At 44.0% G+C, this 17,339-nt stretch overlaps 1 protein-coding gene and 1 non-coding gene across 4 annotated transcripts in view; both read left to right on the forward strand.

Moving 5' to 3' along the window:
• The window catches only part of LATS2 (large tumor suppressor kinase 2), a 93,417-nt gene that overhangs the window by 23,773 nt on the left and 52,305 nt on the right, over window positions 1-17,339 (forward strand). The gene's annotated exons all lie outside the window — the stretch shown is intronic.
• On the forward strand, window positions 1,189-1,327 carry LOC116270643. The gene has a single exon (XR_004178791.1). It is a non-coding gene; the product is annotated as a U4 spliceosomal RNA (small nuclear RNA).

Consider the following 17,339-nt stretch of genomic DNA (forward strand, 5'->3'; position numbering starts at 1 on the left):
ACTCCTGACCTCAGGGGATCCACTCACCTCAGCCTCCTGAAGTGCTGGGATTACAGGTGTGAGCCGCCTCGCCTGGCCTCAGAAATTTATTTCTAACCCCAAGGATGCTCTATGCGTTGGGCATTGTGTTGTCAGATTGTCGTGCCCCAGTCTTCTTTCCCTGTCTGAGGCAGTGTCTCTGGGGGCCTGGATCTTGGAGTTTATCCCCCTGTGCCCACAAGGCCTCCCACACTGCAGGGCGTGTGCTCCTCAGTGCTTGCTGACCAGTGAAGGTTCTGTGTACTAGTCCAGCCAAAACCCTCACCCCAGTTGTCAGACCCTGGAAAAGATGCTAACCAGAAATGCAGATCTCCTCGGGATTTTATTTGACTTAATTCTCACAACAGCATCACCAAGAAAGCTATAGAGAAATGGTTAACACTAATCTCCCAGCCCTTTGTCTTGGTGGCAAGGTCCTGCCACAGGATTGCTTCATTGTAATAAAGATATTTGCTAATGAAAAAGATAAAAGGAATTTAGATAACATGTACATTTCCTCTTTCTCCCTTCCTCTTGAAAGGGAACCACCTTTGGTGTTACTGAACATATTAATAAGAGGAGAAGGAAGAAAGAAACACTTACGTTTAGGAATGTCGGTCATGTAACAGGAAATTGTATTACAATGGCTTTTGGGTGTAGCAGGTCCTTGCCTTTTTCCCTTTTCTTTTTCTTAGTGACTTTCACATTAATTTTGGCTCTTCCATAAGGCACACCACATACCTTTTTAATGTAGGGTTTTAAATTACTTTCACAAAACACAAGCAAAGCATACCCCTCTGTGTCATAATGCCCCCCAACCTTAAGCTCCTAGTTTTTGTTTGTTTTTGTTTTTGTTTTCTTGAGATGGAATCTCGCTCTGTTCTTAGGCTGGAGTGCAGTGGGGCGATCTCAGCTCATTGCAACCTCCGCCTCCTGGGTTCAAGCGATCCGCCGTGCCTCAGTCTCCCGAGGAGCTGGGATTACAGGCTTGAGCCACCGCGCCCGGCCAGCCGGCTATTTTTAGTAGATACGGGGTTTCTCCATGATGGTCAGGCTGGTCTAGAACTCCGACCTCAGGTGATCCGCCCGCCTCGGCATCCCAGTAAGACTGCTGTTAACGTGTTGGTATAAAACTGGACAACTTTTGTCTAATTACAAAAATAGATAAAAAGCTTTGCACAGTGGCAGTGTCACAGTCAATGAGGTTTATCCAAGGTGCAATTATTGCTGATTGGAAACTTTCCAATACCCCACCATGACAACTTGAAATGTAGTCAGCACTGGCAATTTTTGACAATCTCTACAGAGACTGAAAAAACAAAGAGACAGATGTAATAGGTGGGTTGCAGTGACTCACACCCGTAATCTCAACACTCTGGTAGGCTGAGGCAGGAGGATTGCTTGAGCTTGTAAGTTCAAAGCCAGCCTGGGCAACATAGCAAGACCTTATTTTTTTAATTAAAAAAAAAAGATGGAATTATATATTAAACCATATAATGTACCACACACATACATTTTGTGTAACAGAATTGAGGCCTTGTGGCCCATCAGATCACCCCAGTCAGTTCTCCTCCGAAGCACCTCATGCACTGGCCTCTCCTGCCCCCCCGTACAGTCTCCACCTTTGCTCCTGGGATCTTGGTGGCTCCCGGCTGCCCCTCCTGCATCTTTCTCCAACTTTCCCTGCACAGTGCCCTCCTCAGTCTGATTTGTTTTGTTTTGTTTTTTGAGACAGGGTCTTGCTTTGTCGCCCAGGCTGGAGTGCAGTGGCATGATCATGGCTTACTGCAGCCTCGAACTCCTGGGCTCAAGCAATCCACCCAAATAGCCTGGACTACAAACGTGGGCCACCATGGCTGGCCCCCCTCATTCTGAAAAGGGAAGATTCTGTCATTTCCCTTCTGGAAACCTTTTCTCTGGCCTCGGGATGGCGCCCGGGAGCTGGCAGGCAGGGCCCACCTGTAGCCACAGGATCCCACCTCCTGGCAGGCCCACCCTGGCCCTACCCACCCTGGTCCTGACCACCCTGGCCCTGCCTGCCCTGGCCCTGCCCACTCTGCCTGTCTCTCAGGCTGCCCAGTGCTAGCCCCTCTGCGGGACCAGGCCCACTTCTCTCTCAGGGCTCATCTTTGGGTCTGTGATTCAGAAAAGCCTTTTCTGAGCCCCCAGTCAAAATTAGGTCCCTCTGTTCTCTCCCATGACACCATAATTTTCTCCCCCAGTGTTTATCAGAATCTGCTGTTAAGTAGTTGTGTGTCTCCCTGTGTAGATTTTAAGGCCTATGAGACAGTGACTTGGTTCTAGTCGCCACTTTCTGAGACCCAGAACTGTGCAAGCTCCTCAAAACCCCCTGGCAGACAAGCACAGAGACAAGCATTACGTCATAAACATTTTCATTCCATTATATAGTCTTTTTAAATATATATATATTTTTTGAGATGGAGTCTCGCTGTGTTGCCCAGGCTGGAGTGCAGTGGCACGATCTGGCTCACTACAACCTCCCCCTCTTGGGTTCAAGCGATTCTCCCCCATCAGCCTCCTGAGTAGCTGGAATTACAGACACCCGCCATCATGTGTGGCTAATTTTTGTATTTTTGTAGAGATGGGGTTTCACCATATTGGCCAGGCTGGTCTTGAACTCCTGACCTCAGGTGATTCACCTGCCTTGGCCTCCCAAAGTGCTGAGATTACAGGCCTGAGCCAACACACCCGGCCCTGAAATACGATTTTTAACATCTGCATTGTATTCCATTGTTCAGATAGATGTCCCATAATTTATTGTAAAGAGCTGGTCATGAACATTCTTCTACATACATTCTTATGGATATCACTGATTTCCTTAGAATACATTTTAGGAATGGAATTACTAGGGTAAATGTTGAGAGCATTTTTACCGTTCTTATTTGTATTGCCAAGTGGGTTTTTAAAAATCATTCAATTGAATTTATACTTCCAACCTGCCAACAAAGAATATTATCACTACTACTACTAAAAACTAGAAGCAACTGTCAGTTTAATAGTTGGCTTTGGGCCGGGCGCGGTGGCTCAAGCCTGTAATCCCAGCACTTTGGGAGGCCGAGACGGGCGGATCACGAGGTCAGGAGTTCGAGACCATCCTGGCTAACACGGTGAAACCCCGTCTCTACTAAAAAATACAAAAAACTAGCCGGGCGAGGTGGTGGGCGCCTGTAGTCCCAGCTACTCGGGAGGCTGAGGCAGGAGAATGGCGTAAAAACCCGGGAGGCGGAGCTTGCAATGAGCTGAGATCCGGCCACTGCACTCCAGCCTGGGCGACACAGCGAGACTCCGTCTCAAAAAAAAAAAAAAAAAATAGTTGGCTTTGTTTTTGTTTTTGAGACAGAGTTTTGCTCTGTCGGCCAGGCTGGAGTGCAGTGGCACCATCTGGACTCACCGCAACCTCCGTGTCCCGGGTTCAAGCAGTTCTCCTGCTTCAGCCTCCTGAGTAGGTGGGGTTACAGGCACCTGCCACCATGCCGGGCTAATTTTTGTATTTTTAGTAGAGACAGGGTTTCACCATCTTGGCCAGTCTGGTCTTGCACTCTTGACCTCGTGATCCACCTGCCTCAGCCTTCCAAAGTGCTGGGATTACAGGCATGAGCCACCACGCCTGGCTTAATTTTTGTATTTTTAGTAGAGACGGGTTTCATCATGTTGGCCAGGTTGTTATTGAACTCCTGACCTCACAAGATCCACCTGCCTCAGCCTCCCAAAGTGCTGGAATTACAGGCGTGAGCCACCACGCCAGGCCAAAAGCCCGTTTTAACAGGAAAGCGGGTCCAGCCTCAGGCACTTAATAAGAGCCTCCCCACTCACCGCCAAAATGAGAGCTTTCTGGTACTTAAAACTGGAGAACCATTACCACTTTCTATTATCACACACATCCGTTGCTGCAATTAAGAATACAAAGCCCACTTTGGGAGGCTGAGGGGGGTGGATCATCTGAGGTCAGGTGTTCAAGACCACTCTGGCCAATGTGGTGAAACCCGTCTCTATTAAAAATTAGCTAGGTGTGGTGGCACACGCTTGTAGTCCCAGCTACTCAGGAGGCTGAGGCACGAGAATCACTTGAACTCGGGAGGCAGAGGTTGCAGTGAGCCAAGATCGCGCCACTGCACTCCAGCCTGGGCGACAGAGCAAGACTCTGTTCCCCCAAAAAAGGGGGAGGGGGAGCTGCTGAGGAAATACCTTTTCTCTGCTCCCTGAATGACTTACCTCTGTGAGTGGCGCAGGCCCTAGGTGGACTCTAGGAATTACTGGCTACTCATGTGCTGTGGTGTTGGTCCCTGCAGCTCTTTGCCCTCCACTGCCAGCAGCCTTCTCTTCTATCCCCGTGTGCAGTATAGATCTTAGCATTTTTTATGTGGGCTGTAACATGAAAAATATTGGAGATCATAAATATTGTTCACTTAATGCTTGTTGTGTCACACCAAACGATTTACTGCTGAGATTATTTGCTGTCATGTGGTTGTAGAGATCTAGGCGGGAACTTGTGTACAGTCAAGATTGGTGGTTTTTGTTGCCTGGAACCCCAGCTTTGCCTGGCTTGATGGTTGGGGTCCTGGGAGAGTTCTGGGTCTGTGAGTTCTGGGTCTCCAGTCTGCATGCAGTTCTCTGTGGGGGCTCCATTTAAACTGTTTCTGTCATTGCCAAACCATTTGTGGATGTAAATAGAGAAAACCAACAAGGATCTAAATAGGGGAAAAACCAACAAGGAAATTGAATGTTTTATGACATTTAACAATGCTCTCTTTTAGAATTACTTTTAATAGGGTTATGATGAATTTCAAAATTAACAACAACAAAAAAATGCCACATCCATTATCACAGTCACTACCCAGCGTCTCTTTATTTTGGCCTTAAAATTTACTGGCCAGAAATTCATAACTCTTGAATTGAAACTGCATTCATCATGCAATTTTTTATATATTAGGTTTTACTCGTTTTAGATTTCTTTTCTTGCTTATTTTTTTGGTTTTGTTTTAGTTTGTTCTTGTCAATAGAGATGGAGTCTTGCTGTGTTTCTCGGCCTGGTCTGAAACTCCTGGCCTCAAGTGATCCTCCCGCCCTGGCCTACCAAAGTGTTGGGATTACAGGCGTGAGCTCTGTGCTCAGCCCCATCTTAGATATAGTTATTTTGTAGTACTGTATTTAGAAGGGAGATTATTTTCATAGTTAAATTTTTACAATTTGTAATCTTCTGTAATTGACTTATTTGTTAGTGGATGCCTTTTTTCTTCGTAAGAGTTCTTGATGACTTTCCTGTACTGTGGGAAACGGCAGGAAATTCTTCTCCCCTCTGTACCCTCCCCCAGCAACGAGCCTGGCTGTGTAGGCTCCGCAGCGGCCCCAGGTGTCAGAAGCACTAAATCGAGCTGCTGGTAGCCGATCCCACCGCAGAGGCCTAACCCCCAGTGGTAGAATAAGAAGGATGCTGGAGACGAGCGGGCTGTGGTGGCACGGCAGTTCACAGTGTCATCAGGAATAGGCACCTTCTCTCTCTCTCTGCCGCCCTTAGCAAGTGACTGCACCAGGTGGCACCTCTGTGATGGTGTTCCAGGTCTGAACCAGGGAAGGATGCGCTGGCTCTGGCTCTTTGTCAGGGAGCTTCCCCAGCACCTCCCCGGTCAGGACCCAGTTACTTGGTCACGGGGGTTTAAGCAGCTTTGGAAATGTGTACTTCAGCTGGGCATATGGCCACCCCTAATGCAACTGAGCACTGTTAGTAAGGAAGAAAGGGAGGCTGGACCTTGGTTAGAAAGCCATAGTGTAGCCATGTGTCACCTTGGCTGTGTCACCAGGGCATACCATGCACCTTCTGAGCCTCAGGATTCCTCATCCACACACTTGGGATGATAATTGCTCCATATTCTGAGTTGTCCCGCTGACCAGAAAGAATGTAAAGTGACTGGCCCGTGGTTGGTATGCGGAGGTGGCAGTCTGACCACAGTGCCATGTGTCATTAGTGCTCAGAAACTTGTGAGGATGCTGGAGAGCTGGGCTTCCTGGTGCTGTGACGTGCTTTACTGAAATAATAAGATCATTGTCCAACCAGCCTGGGTGCGACGGGTCCCCTGTCCCACAGAAATCACGTGGAGAAGATTTGCTCAAACTTGTGCAATGTGTGTGTCCTTGTGGTTTTGATATATATTTGGGTGGTTATGACATTAGAAGAATTATTAATCATGTCATAGAAATAAAGGTTGTTTTGTACAAAAGTAAATGATTAACAGTGACAAATTTCTCCAGCCAAGAAGTACACATTTAATGTAAACTGGAAGTAACTTCATTTGGCTTATAAAAGCTTTTAGTCAGCAGAGAGCTGTTGTAAAGCTAGTGGCATTTGGCATCTGGGAGGCCCAAGAATGTGGCCAAGTGTAGTGGAACAAATTGTACTCTGTGCCGGCTGTCAACCTTGGAGACGCCTAGAAGAGCCTTCAGTGATTCCGTGTGTGTCTCTGTCACCTTCTTTTTTTTTTTTTTTTTTTTTTTTTGAGACGGAGTCTCGCTCTGTCACCCAGGCTGGAGTGCAGTGGCCGGATCTCAGCTCACTGCAAGCTCCGCCTCCCGGGTTCACGCCATTCTCCTGCCTCAGCCTCCCGAGTAGCTGGGACTACAGGCGCCCACAACCGTGCCCGGCTAATTTTTTGTATTTTTAGTAGAGGCGAGGTTTCACCGTGTTAGCCAGGATGGTCTCGATCTCCTGACCTTGTGATCCGCCCGCCTCGGCCTCCCAAAGTGCTGGGATTACAGGCGTGAGCCACCGCGCCCGGCCGTCTCTGTCACCTTCTGTTTCTTCTCCATGCCACATGGCTTAACTCAGCTCTGCCGCTTTGGTGTTTCCACGGTTTTTCTGGAGTTGGAGGCTGGAAATGTTGTAAGAAGCCCCACCCTGTGGCTGGGTCTTTCTGCACTGAACTCGTCTTATTTGCTTCCAGTCTTTCCATCACGTCTCTACCTCTCTGAGGTCACCGTAGAAAGAGAAATCAAGTCAGCAGGGACTCAGCTGACCCCTCTTTTCAGGATTCCTTGGTAGTTTCCAGATTCTTTCTCTACACCAGGAAGGTATGTTCTCTCTCCCCCCATCCCTTGTTCTCTCCCATCCTCCCCACTTCTCTTTCTCAACCCGGTCTGGGAGTCGTTTCTAACAAGAGGTTCCTAGCTTACATTGTCTCTGGCGGTAGGCTCCACTTCCAGTCTTTCTGTTAATGAGTCCTTTCTTCAGTGGCCTATTTTTTTTTTTTCTCATGTCTTTGCTGCTAACACCCTGCTCTGCTATACCTGGATTCTCCCTGACCCAGTAATTCCCCCGGTGAACTTTTCCTGAATGGCAAGTCCCTTGGTAACCACTGTCCTCACCGTCCTCTTCCAGTCTGATCTCCACTTATTTCTTGTACCGGCCCAGCCTCCCTGTTCTCATTGGGTCGGCCCTCTGCACCTCCCCTGCCACCAGGCTGTGAGATTATCTCCCACACTGGATTCGCTCATGCTGTCGCCCCCCGGAGTGCACTCCCCAGCCAGCCGTGGTCCACCCTTCGAGTCCCACTTCCATGACCCATCCTGTGGCCTTGTTCAGCCGTTCATCCGAGTGCCTGCTAAGTTCTTTTCTGAATTCCCATTTGTGTCAGTATCGTCCAGGGAACTGTGGTAGGTCTCTCAGCATCTTAGGGATTATTTAGGGGTGTCCAGTCTTTTCCCTGGGCCACAATGGAAGAAGAATTTTCATGGACCACACATAAAATACACTAATACTAACGATAGCTGATGAGCTTAAAAAAAAAAAAAAAGGCCGGGCATGGTGGCTCACACCTGTAATCCCAACACTTGGGGAGGCTGAGGCAGGCAATTACTTGAGGCCAGGAGTTCCAGACCAGCCTGGCCAACGTGGCTAAACCCCACCTCTACTAAAAATACAAAAATTCGTCAGGCGTGGTGGCGGGCGCTGTAATCCCAGCTACTCAGGAGGCTGAGGCAGGAGAATTGCTTGAACCTGGGATGCGGAGGTTGCAATGAGCCGAGATCATGCCATTGCACTCCAGTCTGGGAGACAGAGCAAGACTCTGTCTCAAAAAAATAAATAAAAAATGATAAGCCGTAAGAACAGAGCAGAGATCAGTTTGTGTGTGAATCTAGTCAAACTGCAGCACATAGCTCTCACCTGTAAAACAGAGTACCTAACCCATTAGAATGCAATGTTGCTGCAACGTATTATCAGCAGTGTTGTTTTTAGCCATCATTACTGCACATGGAGAGAACAGGGAAAGTGAGACCTTAGGAACTAAGGCAGTCAGTAGCACCGGGAGGAACCAGATGCTGGCTTTAGCAGACAGCAAATTTAAACAGCTATCATGAAATGGTTAAAATGACAAATTTTGTTAGTTTTTGAAACAATTTTTTTTAAAAAGCTTTTAAAAATATGTTCAGAGAATAAAAGGGAAATGTATCAGAATTAAGAGAAAATACAGGGTTAGTGAATGCACAGACAGAAAATCTTTTATTAGTCAGGGTCTTGCGCTGTCACCCAGACCACAGTGCAGCGGGTGCCATAACAGCTCACTGCAGCCTTCCTGGGCTCAGGCAACCCTCCCTCTCAGCTTCCGAAGCAGCCGTGACTACAGGCACACTCTGCCATACTCAGCTCACTGTTTAACTTTCTTGTAGAGATAGAGTCTCACTGTTTTGCCCAGGCTGGTCTCAAACTCCTAGGCTCAAGTGATCCCCTGCTCCCCCACACCCCCCCGGTTCCCAAAGTGCTGGAATTACAGGCATGAGCCACCACACCCAGCCCCAGACAGGAAATCTTTACAGAGAAATGGAAACTGCAAAAATGGAAACTCTAAGCTGAAAAGTAAAATAAGTGAAAAAAATTTTATTGGCTACATGGTATCAACATAACAGTAGGTATGGCAATAGAAAGAACCAGTAAACTGAAATATAAATTAGTAGAAATTACCCAATCCAAAAATCATAGAAAAAAATTGAACAGAAGTGAACAGAAATCTCAGTGACTTGTGGGATAATATGAGATTGTCCAGTATATGTGAAATTGGAATCCAAGAAGACGAATAGAAAGGAAATACTTAAACATTTGACACAGTAATAGTTAAAAGCTTCCCAGATGTGGTGAAAAGCATTCATGTGCAGATCTAAGAAGCTTAATAAACCAAGAGCAGGATGAACACAGAGGAAACAACTCCTAGGCCTATCATATTTAAGCTAATGAAAGCCAAAGATAAAGACAAAATCTTGAAAGCACCCAGAGAAAAATGATGTTACATACAGAAAAATGATAAGATTAAAAGCTGACTTCTCATCAGACAGTATAAAAGCTGAATATATTGAAATGACACATTCAAAGTGCTGAAGACAAAAGTACACCAAGTATTTTATATCTAGCAAAACTGTCCTTCAGAAATGAAAGTGTTGTAAAGACATTTCCAGGGGAACAAAAATCTGAGAAAATTTGTTACCAGGGGACCTGTATTAAAAGAAATACTAAAGGGGTAGGGGTATGGGGGGGGAAATGCTAAAGGATATACAGGAAGCAGTGAAGAGCACTAAAAATAGTAGATATCTATAAGTATAAAATACTAATTTATTTTTCATTTTCTTTCTTGTAATCTCTTTAAAAGACACATCAGTATTTAAAGTAAAAACACTTTATTGATAGGTTTATCATACCTATAGATCTAATATACAACACTATGAGTTGGGAGAGTTAAGTGGAAATATATTATTGCCGAGTTCCTTTTCTAGTGTAACTCAAAATTAACATTTAAGTAGATCGTTGATATAGTTTGGATATTTGTCCCCACCCAAATTTCATGTTGAAATGTAATCCCCAGTGTTGGAGATAGGCGTGGTGGGACTAGATCATGGGAGTGGATTTCTTTCTTTCTTTCTTTCTTTTTTTTGGAAGCAGAGTCTAGCTCTTTCGTCCAGGCTGGAGTGCTGTGGCTCGATCTCAGCTCAGTCCAACCTCCCCGTCCCAGGTTCAAGCGATTCTCCTGCTTCAGCCTCTTGAGTAGCTGGGATTACAGGTGTGTGCCACCATGCCTTGCTAAGTTTTGTATTTTTAGTAGAGACAGGGTTTCACCATGTTGGCCAGACTGGTCTCGAACCCCTGACCTCAGGTGATCTGCCTGCCTCGACCTCCCAAAGTGCTGGGATTACAGGCGTGAACCACCATGCCCAGCCATGGGGATAGATTTCTTATGAGTAGTTTAGCACCACCCTGTTGCTGCTGTCCTCAAGATAGTGAATTCTCATGAGGTCTGGTTGTTTAAAAGTGTGTGGCACCTCCCCCTGCCCTCTTGCTCCTGCTTAATCATGTGATGTGTCTGCTCCTACTTTGCCTCCATGAGTAAAAGCTCCCTGAGGCCTTCCCAGAACCCCAGCAAATGCTGGTACCATGCTTGTACAGCCTGCCGAACCATGAACCAGTTAAACCTCTTTTCTGTATAAATTACCCAGCCTCGGGTATTTCTTTATAGCAATGCAAGAATGGCCTAATAACAATTGTAGTAAGTTAAAAGGGTTTATTACCACACCTGTAATGTCAGTATTTGGAAGGCTGAAGTGGGCAGATCACTTGAGCTCAGGAGTCTGAGACCAGCCTGGGCAACATGGTGAAACCCCATCTCTACAAAAAATGCAAAAAAAAATAGCCAGGCATGGTGGTGCACATCTGTAGTCCCAGCTACTTGGGAAGCTGAAGTGGGAGGATGGCTTGAGCCTGGGAGGTGGAGGTTGCGGTGAGCCATGATGGTGCCAATACACTCCAGCCTGGGCCATAGAGCCAGATCCTGTCTCAAAAAAAATTATATTACCATCTTTAGAGCAACCACTAAAATATAATTCAAAGAGACAGAGCTAGAGAGCCAATAGAGGAGTTAAAATGGAATACTAAAATAATAATAATAATAATAATATGAGACAAATAGGAATAGCAGGCCTAAATAATAACATTCACTGCAAAGGGATTCAGCACCTTAATCAAAAGGCAAAGAATATGGGAGTGAATAAAAAGCTAAGTGCAAGTATATGCTGTCCACATGAGACATATTCTAAATACGAGGACACAAATAGACTGAAAGCAAAAAGCTGGAAAACAATATGCCATGCAGTGGCAATATTAATATCAGACAGTACCCTTCAAGATGAGGAATATGGTTGGTCCATATCTGTGAGTTTTGCATCTGCAGATTCAACCAATTGCAGATAGAAAACTTAAAAAAAAAACACACAAAATACCCCACCACCAACAAAACAGTACAACAATTAAAGAAAAAAAATTAAAAACAGTATAGTGTAACTATTTACATAGTATTTACATTGTATTCAGTATTATAACTAATCCAGACATGATTGAAAATATATGGGAGGATATATGTAGGTTATATGCAGATACTACTTTATTTTATATGAGACTTGATAATTCTGGGATTTTGGTATTTGTTGGGGGGGGGATCCGGAGACCAATTCCTTATAGATGCTTAGGAACAACTGTATTACTCAAGGCAAAGAGGGACACTTCATAAATAGAAGGGTCAGTAGATCCGGAAAATGTAGTAGTGAGTATGCCTAAAAGCAAAGCTTCAAACTATATGAAGCAAAGTATATGCAGCAAGAGCTAAAGGAGATATGGGTAGATACACAGTCATACTTGGCAATTTTAATACCCCCTCAATGGTTGATAGAAAAGTAGACAAAAATATCGGTAAGGATATAGGAGACTTGAACAACATTATGAGCCACTTTATTTAATTGGCATCCATAAAAGGCCACACTCAATATGTGAAGAATACAGTCTGTCCCTCCCTCCCTTGTTCCCTCCCTCCCTCCCTCCCTTCCTTCCTTCCTCTTCCCTCCCCTTCTCCATCACTCTCTCTTTTATTTTGGATTAAGGGGTACACATGCAGGTTCATTAATACAGGAAAACACCTGTTTTGGGGGTTTGGTGTACAGACCATTTCATCACCCATAGTACTCCATAGTTACTTTTTCTGATCTTTGCACTCCTCCCACCCCACATTATTTTCAAATGCACATAGCATGTTCAGAGAGATAGACTGTAAGATATAGAACAAGTGGGCCAGGCACAGTGGCTCACGCTTGTAATCCCAGCACTTTGGGAGGCCAAGACGGGTGGATCACCTGAGGTCGGGAGTTTGAGACCAGCCTGACCAACACGGGAAAACCCGGTCTCTAGTAAAAATACAAAAATTGGCCGGGCATGGTGGCTCACGCCTGTAATCCCAGCACTTTGGGAGGCCGAGGTGGGTGGATCACGAGGTCAGGAGATCGAGACCATCCTGGCTAACACGGTGAAACCCGTCTCTACTAAACATATAAAAAATTAGCTGGGCGTGGTGATGGCGCCTGTGGTCCCAGCTACTCGGGAGGCTGAGGCAGGAGAATGGCGTGAACCCGGGAGGCAGAGCTTGCAGTGAGCCGAGATCGCGCCACTGCACTCCAGCCTGGGCGACAGAGCAAGACTCCGTCTCAAAAAAGACATAGAACAAGTTTCAATAGATTTTCAAAGATTGAAATCTTGCAGAATATGTTCTTTGTCCACAAAGAAATCATAAAAAATAATTTTGTTTATTTTTAGACTGGATCTTGCTCTGTCACCCAGGCTGGAGTGCAGTGGTGCAAACACGGCTCACTGCAGCCTTGACCTCCTGGGCTCAAGCGATTCTCCCACCTCAGCACCACAAGTAGCTGGGACTATAGGTATGCACCACCATGTGTGGCTAATTTTTTTTTATTTTAGCAGAGAAGAGGTCTTGCGGTGTTGCCCAGGCAGGTCTCTCAAACTCCTTAGCTCGAGCAATCCTCCCACCTTGGCTTTGCAGAGTGCTGGGATTACAGGTGTGAGCCACCACACCCAGCCAGAGAAAGAATTTTCAAAAGCCCTAAATATTTGGGTATTAACTCACTTCCAAGTAACTCATGAATCAAAGAAGGAATCACAAAAGAAATTATAAAATATTTTGATTTGAATAATTAAAATATAATACATTAAGATTTCTGGGATTTGGGTAAATTGGTGGGCACTTTAAAGTGATTTGGCTAAAGAAAAGAAATAATAAAGAGAACAAACAGTAGAGAAAGTCGATTAGGTTCTTTGAAAAGATCAATAAGATTAATAAACTTCTAGCTAAACTTGTGAAAGGGAGAGAAAGGAAAGAAGGAAGAAAAAAACCCAAACCCACAGTGGAAACAAATAACTAATTTCAGGAGTGAATGGAGGGACACCACTATGAATTCTAGAGACATTTAAAATAATATAAGGGAGGATACAAACAACAATTTGTTGGCCCATGCATTTGACTACTTTGAAATAGACAAATTTCTTGAAAAACGAATATTACTAAAACTGACACCAGAAGAAATAGAAAAGTCTGAATAGCCCAGTATCTACTACAGATACGAAATTCATGTGAAATTCATAATCAAAATCCTCCTACAAAGAAAACAATAGGCTCAGATGGTTTCATTGGTGAATTGTATCAAACAGTTAAGGAAGAAGTAATAATAATCCTAGCCAAACTCTATGAGACTGGTATTACTCTGAAATTGACTTGCCAAAGCCACCATAAAAAAAACCTACAGACTAATATTCCAATATCTTTTTTTTTTTTTTTTTTTGAGACGGAGTCTCGCTCTGTTGCCCAGGCTGGAGTGTACAGTGGCGCGATCTTGGCTCACTGCAAGCTCTGCTTCCTGGGTTCACGCCATTCTCCTGCCTCAGCCTGCTGAGTAGCTGGGACTACAGGTGTGCCCCACCACACCCAGCTAATTTCTGTATTTTTAGTAGCGATGGGGTTTCACCGTATTGGCCAGGCTGGTCTCGAACTCCTGACCTTGTGATATGCCTGCGTTGGCCTCCCAAAGTGCTGGGATTACAGACGTGAGCTACCACACCTGGCATTCCAATATCTTTTATAAATGCAATATAAATCCAAACATTCTTATCAAAATATTAGTAAATGGCATTTGGTAAGAAGATGATACATCAGGATCAACTGGAATATATCCCAGATATACAAGGTTAATTTACCATTAGAAAATCAATGTAATTCATCATATCACAAAATAAAGAATAAAAACCATTTCATCATCTCAATAGATACAGTAAGCATTTCAGAAAAATCCACCACCCATTTGTACCAAAAACTATCACCAAACTAGGAATAAAAGGCAACTTCCTCAACTTGCTGCGGGGCATCTGTGTAAAATCCACAGGTAACATCAACATGTAATGGTGGAAAACCAAATAACTTGCCTCTGAGATTAGTAATGAAGTGTGATGTCCTCTTTCATCTTCCGTTGGAGGTCCTAGCTGGTGCAGTAAGGAAAGGAAAAAGAAACAAAAGTACACAGATTGGAAAAGAAGAAAAACAATTTGCATTTGACATGATCCTTTTTATAGAAAACCTTAAGGAATCTATTTTAAAAAGTTACCAGAACTAATAATTTCCTCTAATAATTTAGCATGGTCACAGGATACAAGGTCAGTATGCAAAAATCAGTAGCTTTTTTTTTTGTGAACTAGCAGTGAACACTTGAAAGTTGAAATTTGGCGTGGCGCGGTGGCTCACGCCTGTAATCCCAGTACTTTGGGAGGCCAAGGTAGGTGGATCACAAGGTCAAGAGATCGAGACCATCCTGGCCAACATGGTGAAATCCTGTCTCTACTAAAATACAAAAGTTAGCCAGGCGTGGTGGTGCATGCCTGTAGTCCCAGCTACTCGGGAAGTTGAGGCAGGAGAATCATTTGAACCTGGGGGGTGGGGGTTGCAGTGAGCCAAGATCGTGCACTCCACTGGCGACAGAACGAGACTCCAGAAAGTTGAAATTTAAGATGCAGTTTCATTTACAGTAGTATTTAGAAATACAAAACACTTAGGGATAAATTTAACAAAATATGTGCAAGATCTGTACACTTAAAACTGCAAAGCATTGCTGATCAAATTAAATATCAAAATAAATGGAGAGAGCATGTTCACAGATCAGAAGACTCAATACTGTTAAGACGGCAGTTCTCACAGTTATCTGTGGATCCAGCAGAATCCAAATAAAATCTCAGCAGGTTTATTTTTTTAAAAAATTGAAATTGACAAGCTGGTTCTAAATTCATACGGCACTGCAAAGTACCTAGAATAGCAAAAGCAATGTTTAAAAACAGAACACAGGTGGAGTCCTTAAACTACCTACTTTCAAAACCGCTAGTCCTGACTTTGGACTAGACTATTGTGGGTAGTCTCTAAAGCTAAGCAAGACAGTGTGGCTTTGGCATAAGACTAGAAAGACAGGTAAGCAGAACAGAGTACAAAAATAGACCCACACTGATATGGGACTTACTACAATTGATTTTCAACACGAGTACCATGAAAATTCAATGAGGAAAATGGCATAGGTTGAGTTTTTTTGTTTGTTTCTTTCAGCAAATGGTGCTAAGACAACTGGATAGCCTGATGAGTCAAAATTAATGTTTACTCTGACCTCATACCATTCACAAAAATTAAGTCAAAATAGATTGTAGAACTAACTATAGAACTTACAGCTAAAAACTTTGGGGAAAAAAGCATAGGATAAAATCTTGCAACCTTGAAAAAGGCAAAGATCTCTTAGATCCACCACAAAATTCATGGGACATAAAAGGAAACCTGGTAGACTGGATGTTTACAAAATGAAAAATCTTTGCTCTTCAGAGGACATTAAAACAACAAAATTCAGTCCACAGAATGAGAAAAAGTATTACTGATACATATATCTGACAAGGGACTCACATTTGGAATATATAAAGAACTACAATAATAAAAAGGCAAACTTTTAAAAATGGGCATAAGATTTGAGTAGACACTTCACAAAAAAAATATGCAGGAATGTCAAATAAGCACATGAAAAGATACACAGCATCATTCATCATCAGAGAAATGCAAATGAAAACCACAATGAGATATTATATACTCATTAGAAAGGCTAAAGTATGAAGGTCTGATAATAATTGGTGAGAATGTGCAGCAATTGGAATTTTCTTAAAATTCACATAGAAATGTAAAGCAGTTTATTTACTGATGTTTTTTAAATTAAAAATTGAAAGGAGGTTTTGCTATGTTGCCTAGGCTGGTCTCCATCTCCTGGGCTCAAACAGTCCTCTTGCCTCTGTCTTTCAAATTGCTGGGATTATAGGCATGAGCTGTGGTGCCAGGCCAAAACAATTTAAGTCAAACATACCTACCATATGTCTCAGTCATTCCTCTCCTATGTATCTACGTAAGAGCAATGAAAACATGTCTATAAAAAGACTTGTACATACATATTTATAGTAGTTTTATTTGTAATAGCAAAAAACTAAACAAGCCCAGTGTCTATCAATAGTTGGATGGATGAATTTTGGCACATCCCTGCAATAGAATACTACCAATCAAAACAAAGAAACTCAAGGGGCCACTTATACAACAGCATCAGTGGGCTTCAGAATCATGCCGCATGACAGATGCTGAACACAAAAAGCGCATACTGCACAGTTTTATTTATTTAGTAGTTTAGAGAATGGTAACTCATTTATAGTGACAAAAAGTGGGTAATTAGTTACTTAGGGTGGGGTGGAGGGAGGGAGTACAAAAAGGGGCACCAAAAAAATTTGGGGATTGATGGAAATATTCTGTATCTTCGTTGTGATGGTGATTTTTTTTTTTTTTTTTTTTTTTTTTGAGACGGAGTCTCGCTCTGTGGCCCAGGCTGGAGTGCAGTGGCCGGATCTCAGCTCACTGCAAGCTCTGCCTCCTGGGTTTATGCCATTCTCCTGCCTCAGCCTCCAGAGTAGCTGGGGCTACAGGCACCTGCCACCTCGCTCAGCTAGTTTTTTGTATTTTTTAGTAGAGACGGGGTTTCACCGTGTTAGCCAGCATGGTCTCGATCTCCTGACCTCGTGATCCGCCCGCCTCGGCCTCCCAAAGTGCTGGGATTACAGGCTTGAGCCACCGCGCCCGGCCTGTGATGGTGATTTTACTGGTGTCTACATCTTTCATACTTGAACGGTCCAGTTACAGTGGATGCGAATAATTTGTTTCCTTCTCTTCTTTCTTATGCCTAGAGGAGGGTGGGGCTTCTGATGGGTATTCCAGGGATTACTGTTGATTTCATGGGCAGCCCTGTTTATGGCCAGTGCTTTCAGAGGTGGCCTAAGGATGGTCAGGCTAGGTCTTGGGTGGAGAGGCTCTTCCAAAACATCAGGCAAAATCAGGCTGTACTTTAAACAAACCTTATAGCAGGGGTCCCTAATCTAGGCC

The sequence above is a fragment of the Papio anubis genome, chromosome 15 (assembly GCF_008728515.1).
Source record: "Papio anubis isolate 15944 chromosome 15, Panubis1.0, whole genome shotgun sequence".
In the NCBI taxonomy this organism is placed as follows: Eukaryota; Metazoa; Chordata; class Mammalia; order Primates; family Cercopithecidae; genus Papio; species Papio anubis.